A 7,563-nucleotide genomic window follows, 5' to 3' on the forward strand; every position below is an offset into this window, starting at 1 on the left:
CTTTTCATTTTATGCAAACTATTCAATTTGATGGTGATAATACTGAGTTGACTGAAGAGGTAGTGAATTTAATTAACTTGGACATAGTTTTAAAACTATATCAAATTAATTCTTCTTTAAAAAATGGGTGAATTTTGTCAAGCAGATGCAATTATTAAAGGAAAAAGATTTATTTTTTGGCACCTGCTTTAATTACTAGAAAACTTTTAGGTATGTTTAGATACTTGGGTATGTAAATCTACTTTTTCAACTGAAGATTTTATGAAATCTAAATCTAGATCGAGTATTTCTGATGAAAATTTAACATCCAAATTTGATGTAATATACGTGTAAATTACATGCCAGATTTTGAAGACTTTTTATGAAAACAAAATGAAAAATATCTCATAAATGTTTATATTGATTATCAATGAAATGATAATTTTTATCTATGGGGTTAAACAAAATATATATCTAATTTTTTAAATAGTCATGAATTTATGCTGCTATAAATAAATGATACTTTTATTTATCAATAAATAAAGAAATGAAGGAGAATTGATAAATCTCTCACATGGAATTCCAAATGGTTTATGTAAATACTCTAGCTTCAAGGAAACAAAATGTAACTTCCCCACCCCTTAAGCCCTCCTTCCAAAGAGTATACAGTATGGAGAGCTGGGGAAGTAACTTCACAGTGAATAAACCTGACTGGTTTCCCAAGTTAGGGCTTCCCAAATGGTACAGCAGTGAAGACTCTACCTGCCAATGCAAGAGAGGCAGGTTCAATTCCTGGACTGGTAAGATTTTCTGGAGGAGGAAATAGCAACTCACTCCAGTAACCTTGCCTGGGAAATCCCATAGACAGAGGAGCCTGGCAGGCTACATACAGTCCATAGGGTCACAAAGAGTCAAGAGTCGGACGCAACTGAGCAACTGAGAGTGCACACACGAACAAGTTTAACATTATCCGCAGATTTCAATTCTATCTACCTGGAGACAGCATCATACCCCACAGATGAAGGGCACAGTTTAATCAGACTGAGCCCTCCCCACCCCACTTCAGACACCAATCATAAGTCCCCACTGTTATTTGCACTTCTGACAAACCTGCTATAGATCTGAGATTCCAAGTACCCTCTTGTAATAAAAATAAAAATAAACAACTTTACTTATTAGATTACCAATTTATTACAAAATATACTAAAGGACAGGACTGAACAGCCAGATTTTTCAGTCCTCATGGAATCTGAGTCAAGTGGATGAGTGCAGCTGCACCAGCCTCAAAGCTCTTTGAACCATTCCCTTTGGGTTTTATGGAGGCTCATTGCAAGGCATGAGTAAATCGTTGACCATTGGACATCAACCTCCAGCTCCTCCCCTCCTTAGAGGTCAGGGGGTAGGGCTGAAATTCCAACTTACCAATCGAATGGTTGGTTCCCCTGGCAAACAGTCCCCAAACTTAGGTGCTTTCCCAAAGTCACCTCATAAGCATAAACTCAGGTGAGGTACAAAGGGGTTTGTTATGAATGAACAAAATACCTCTATCACTCTTGTCACTTGGGAAATCCCAAAGGTTTTAGGAGCTCTGTCTGAAATGGGACAAAGATGATTTATGGATCATTATGTCACAATTCCTATATAATCATGAGTAAAAATCAAACAAACTCCAATTCAGGAACTTTCTGCCAATATCCTCAAAACTGTCAAAATCATCAAAGCAAAGAAAGTCTAAGAAACTGTCATGTCCAAGGAAGTTAAGAAGATGTGATGAATATCCTGGATACTGGATACAGCTTGGAACAGAAAAAGGATGCTAGGTAAAAAAGGAAATCTGAGTAACGCATTGTTGTTGTTCAGTTACTCAGTCATGTCTGACTCTTTGCGACTCCACAGACTACAGCACGCCAGGCTTCCCTGTCCTTCACCATCTCCCAGACCTTACTCAAACTCATGTCCTTTGAGTCAGTGACGCTATCCAACCATCTCATCCTCTGTTGTCCCCTTCTCCTCCTGTCTCCAATCTTTTTCAGCATCAGGGTCTTTTCTAATGAGTCAGCATGGAATAAAGCATGGATATTCCTCAATAACAAAACATCAGTATGGATTTATTAGTTGTCATGAATATGTTACATTCATGTGAGACGCTAGTGCTGGGGAAACTGGGTATAGGGTATACAGGAATCTCTATATTCACAACTTTTTTCTAAATCTAAAACTACTCTAAAATGAAAATATTATTACAGAAGTGTAATTTCCCCTGTTTAATTTTTTTTTAATGAGGCTACCAAAAATGTTTAACTTTCACATGTGGCTAAAATTCTAATCCTATTATAAAGCACTGCTCGAGAGAATGGAGTTGCTATGGAGGAAACAGCAGTGAAGCTGTTGTCTGGAGATTTCTGGTTTGAAGCCTTCCCTCTTACCACACATATCACATTTAGCCCAAGGTCCTCATATGTATGATGAGAATAAATTGGCTGCTTCAAGGATTGCATAAAGATGCTTGATTTGAAAGAAACTAGCACAATTCCTGGCCTATAGTGAACAAGCATTGATTGACTACTAACATATGCTAGCTTCTTGCTCTTGCAAGAGGAGAAAAATAATTTCAAGGCAGCACAAAGCCCTGGGGATTGCAGAGAAAGGAATGACTACAGAGTCAGGAAAAGTTTCCCAGAGAAAACAACATCTGAGCTGGATCTTCAAAGATTGCTGTGGCGGCTCCCGCACACAGACCCAGAACACCGTGGACTCCCATAAGTGGGATCTCCAGTCTAAATGTTAAACATATCACGAGACTTCCTTTTTCCTCCCATCTTTACAGCTCAGTTCCCATCCTCTTGGTCACTACTTTCTCTATTACCAACCTACCTTGTTCTTCTTAAACTTGTAGAAAACTGGCACTCTAAATTCCATAATTGATCATTTACTTTCTGTATCACATGCTAAATTTCTGCCTGCTGCTGCTGCTGCTGAGTCGCTTCAGTCGTGTCTGACTCTGTGCGACCCCATAGATGGCAGCCCACCAGGCTCCGCCGTCCCTGGGATTCTCCAGGCAAGAACACTGGAGTGGGTTGCCATTTCCTTCTCTAATGCATGAAAGTGAAAAGTGAAAGGGAAGTGGCTCAGTCGTGTCCAACCCTTGGCAACCCCATGGACTGAAGCCTACCAGTCTGCTCCGTCCATGGGATTTTCCAGGCAAGAGCTTACAAAATGATAACTTTAATGCATAGGAATAAAGAGGATTAGTCATCATATACTGCCTAACCTAGTCATATAATACTTGCATTTGTTCAAAATTAGGCATACCACTAAGAAATATGGCCCATGGTTTTCCTGCCAGCAGCAGATGAACAATGAATTTCATTCCAACAGAATACTTCTGTGATGATGGTCTCATCTCCTGAAGCACTGTCTAGCCATCCATCCATCTTTGATTCTATCCATTCATTCTGGTGCTTCAAGAATGTTGTTTGAGTGCCTGACATGAATCAAGTCTTTAGGACACATTCTTCTGCATGAACGTGGTTTCATGTCTTTTTCATGTGTTTGTCCTATTTTTCAAGGACGCTATAAACAATGTAATGACCTGATTGATGGCTCCTCTCTCTTCTGTAGTCACCTTGATCTGAGGTGGCCTCAGCCTGAAGCAGCTTGAAGCAGGGCTTCGGTTCCCAGCCAGAGATTGAGGTTGGGTAGTGGCAGGAAGAGTGTTGAATCAGAGCCATTAGAAGACTTGGCTCTTTGGTGTTGCAGAAAAGAATTCCCACAAAGACAAAAGGTAGTGAAGCAAAGTGTTTGTTAGGAGGAAAAAGAATTAAGTACCCATGGCTAGACACACAGACAGGCTCAGAGAGAGTCCCACAGGCACAGTCGTTTGAATCACTTTCATGGGGCAATTCTTCTGGGTTTTTTTTAAACCAATCATCTTGTTTGCCTGGTTCTGAGTCAGTATTTGATTTATCTCAGAGTCTTCCCATGTGTGCATGCTCATCTTTTAGCTTAGAAGGATTCCAGCAAAGAGGACTTGCTGCGGGTAGGTTGGCACCACTTACCATGAGATGACGCTCTCCCCCCTTCGACCTCCAAGGAATCTTTCTGTGCACATGGAGTCAGGGAAGTCTCCTTAACTTCGAGAATGAGGAATGTAGTGGTCTTTTATCTCTTCTCTGGGCAGGGCCCAGCCTCCCTCCTCATCCTACTTTTATAGTTTCCGCTCTTACGGATTTTCTGTCCACAGGGGAGAAACTGTTCAGCCTGCAGCCCATCTATCTCCTGCTTCAGTCTTACCTGCTGGCCCTCCTCCCTTCCCTAGGCACTCCCAACACTCACAGTCATGTCCATCACTACCAATATCCATAGCTCACATGCTTCCTGATCTAGAAATGGGAGAATGACGTGTTTTAAGCCGAACTACAGATAAAGGAGAAAGGAGTGAATTATAAGATTGACTCATTCTTTTTCAATCAGGCCTCCTACTCTCCCCTTCCACCAGATTCTAGACTGTAACTCTTGTTGCACTTTGACCATGAAATCCAGTTTTCAGAAGTTGTGACTGAATTTAGGCTTATCTCTTGGCAAGGTACTCTCTTTTATTTCATAAATCACAACAAAACAAAAACAAAATGTGAGCCAAACCAAGCTGACCAATTTTTAAAAAGTGAGACACATTCTCCATCAAAGGAAACGAGTTTTGTATGACATTTCAGGACCTCCCCATCCAACACATGTTGTTGTTGTTCAGTTGCTAAGTCATGTCTGACTCTTTGTGACCCCATTGACTGTGGCACACCAGGCTTCCCTGCCTATCTCCTCTCCACTGTCTCCCAGAGTTTGCTCAAGTTCACGTCCATTGAGTCAGTGATGCTACCTAATCACCTCATCCTCTGCCATCATCCTGGACTTGCTGTGGTACTAAATCCCACCATGGTTTCATACCCACAAGGGCCAGGGGTAAGTTCAAGGCACTAATCAACAAACGTGAACTAGCAGTTGATTTGACCTTGACCCGAACCAGATCACAGGCCCTGAGTGTTGTTTAACTTAATGACTCTTCCAGTACAGAGCAAAATGGGAAACTGGGTTCTGCCATCAGGGCCAGCCTTCTTGACTGATCAGACTGTTAAACTGTAGAGGAAATCAGTCACTGAGGGGGACGGGGTGTCTCTTGGTTTCCTTCCTACTCCTGGATTGTTATTCTGAGGAATGCATTTAATTACAGAGAGAACTTGGTTATTTGCTCTCTCATCTCTGGCTCCTTTTTGGACATTCCTACCAGCGGCGCCTTTCCTTTGCTGAAAAACAAAGGCCTGTTTACAGGGAGACCACATCTTCTGGCTTCCATTTCAGAGCTCTCGCCCACACCAAAGGGAAGCAAGGTAGTGTGATGCAAATAGCGCCACAGTAGGCCATCTCTGCCAACCGGGATGTATTTTCAACTGCATGCAAACTAGAACTCTCCGAAGACCTGTGAACTGTAAATAACTCTGGGCTGTGAAAGGGGTCAACTTGGTTTAATTTAGAGTTTCACAGGGCTTTTCTATAGAAATTCAAACGCCAGGGAACAAACTCCTCTGGAGCCTTTAAAAAAAAAAAATTCCAGGGCCAGCACCTCTATTTACTCTTTAGACTCCTGCCTGTCTGGTGGAGGTCTGCTCTTAAAAGCTAATCAGCTTTTCTACGCTGGCAGCCAGGGCTCTCTCCGAGGCAGGCCACCTCCTCCACACAGCCCCTGAATTCGGCTCTCCCAGCACAGCGCCAACTGGGGAACGGGGTGGAGGGGAGGTAATCACAGGAAAAGCAGTGCTGAGGCCTGGGATCCCCGCCTGGTGGCCCAGCTGAGCCAATCTCATGTGTCCCCCAGCACAGTTCCCTCCTTGCTCAACGGAGGAAGATGCCCGATCCTACCCCATCACTCAGCAGATCCACTCAGTAATCCCAGATCCCTGTGGATTACCCTCACTGCTTCCTTAACGCATATATATGGAATTTAGGAAGATGGTACTGACGATCCTACAGGCAGGGCAGCAAAGTAGACACAGATGTATAGAACAGAATTTTGGACTTAGTGGGGGAAGGCGAGGGTGGGATGCTTTGAGAGTATAGCACTGAAACATGGACATTACCGTATGTAAAATAGATGACCAGTGCACGTTTGATGCATGAAACAGGGCACCCAAAGCTGGTGCTCTGGGACAAACAACCCAGAGGGATAGGGTGGGAGGGAGTTGGGGGGGGGGGTTGTTGTTCAGGATGGGGGAGGCACACATGTATACCTGTGGACAATTCATGTTTATCTATGGCAAAACCATCACAATATTATAAAGTAATTATCCTCCAATTAAATAAATTTTTTAAAAAGTAAGTAAGGTGTGCTTAATCACTCATCCCTGTCCAATTCTTTGTGACCCCATGGACTGTAGCCCACCAGGCTCCTCTGTCCATGGAATTCTCCAGGCAAGAATACTGGAGTGGGCAGCCATTCCCTTCTCCCTTTGCCATCTGAGCCACCAAGATCTCACTTCTACAGTAGTCAGAAAAGCGAAAAAGAATACTGAGCATCTTCACTCCTGTCTGTCTCTTCCTCAGAAGTCACGGATGGGGAGATCCAGAGTACGAGAGGATCACAAGGCAGAGTTATCCAAACAGAGAGATGGCAGAATCAGAAAGGTTCTAAGGATGCTCAAGTCTCTGCAGACATACTGGTTTCCCTCAAGCCCTGAGCGGGGGCGGGGAATCAGTCTAGACTTTCACTTTAGCCATGCTTAGAAAATGGCTGAAACTGTGGCCAAAACCAGAGTTGAGTTAGCTCTTAGGAGGAACATTTTCACTGCAAGAATATAATGCATGGGATACTAAAATACAATTTTTAACATGTCTCCCTCTAAGAATATTTAAGAGAGAGCAGAGATTTTGACTATTTTTCCTGAGGTTAGAAGAACAGTTCTGCTTTGAACCACACAACTCCTGAAAAGTGGCAAACTCTGCAAGATTTATTGGTAAAGACAGCTGCCTACTCTGGCAAGGAGAATGAAAAATATCCCATCATACACCATAAAACAAGTTAATACCCCATTATGATCACAACCAGAATGGCTTTCCCATGAAAGAAAGTTGAACTCTTTGGCATACACGGCTTCATTCTGTGATCTTTCTGTATCGATTTATCCTGCAAGGAGATACCCCGACAGGTTTCTGAACATCAGTACTGATTCATCTGATGAGGGCAGCAGGTCCTGTATTATTCAAAAGCAGCATAATCTTCTACTTGATCAGGCAAGTAAATATCTGCTGGGTTGATTTCAATGGACCACTGAGCCTTTATGCTGGGAGAGCAGAGGCTGTGGAAAGTCTGTGTGTCTCAAACATCTACTCTCCAACCCCAATACATGAAACAAATGACCAGCACCAGGTTTTTTTCAACAAAGTCCATCTTTGAATCAGCCTTTCATTACGGCTGATAACTGCATCTGTAGTTATGCAAACACTAACCCAGAAAGGGAACTGTTAAATCGGTTAGTATCCTCATGGTGCAGAGGTGGTAAATACCAACCCTACAGAGCTGCCCAGGACTACCTAGCA

Source organism: Ovis aries, chromosome 5 (assembly GCF_016772045.2).
Source record: "Ovis aries strain OAR_USU_Benz2616 breed Rambouillet chromosome 5, ARS-UI_Ramb_v3.0, whole genome shotgun sequence".
Classification (NCBI taxonomy): Eukaryota; Metazoa; Chordata; class Mammalia; order Artiodactyla; family Bovidae; genus Ovis; species Ovis aries.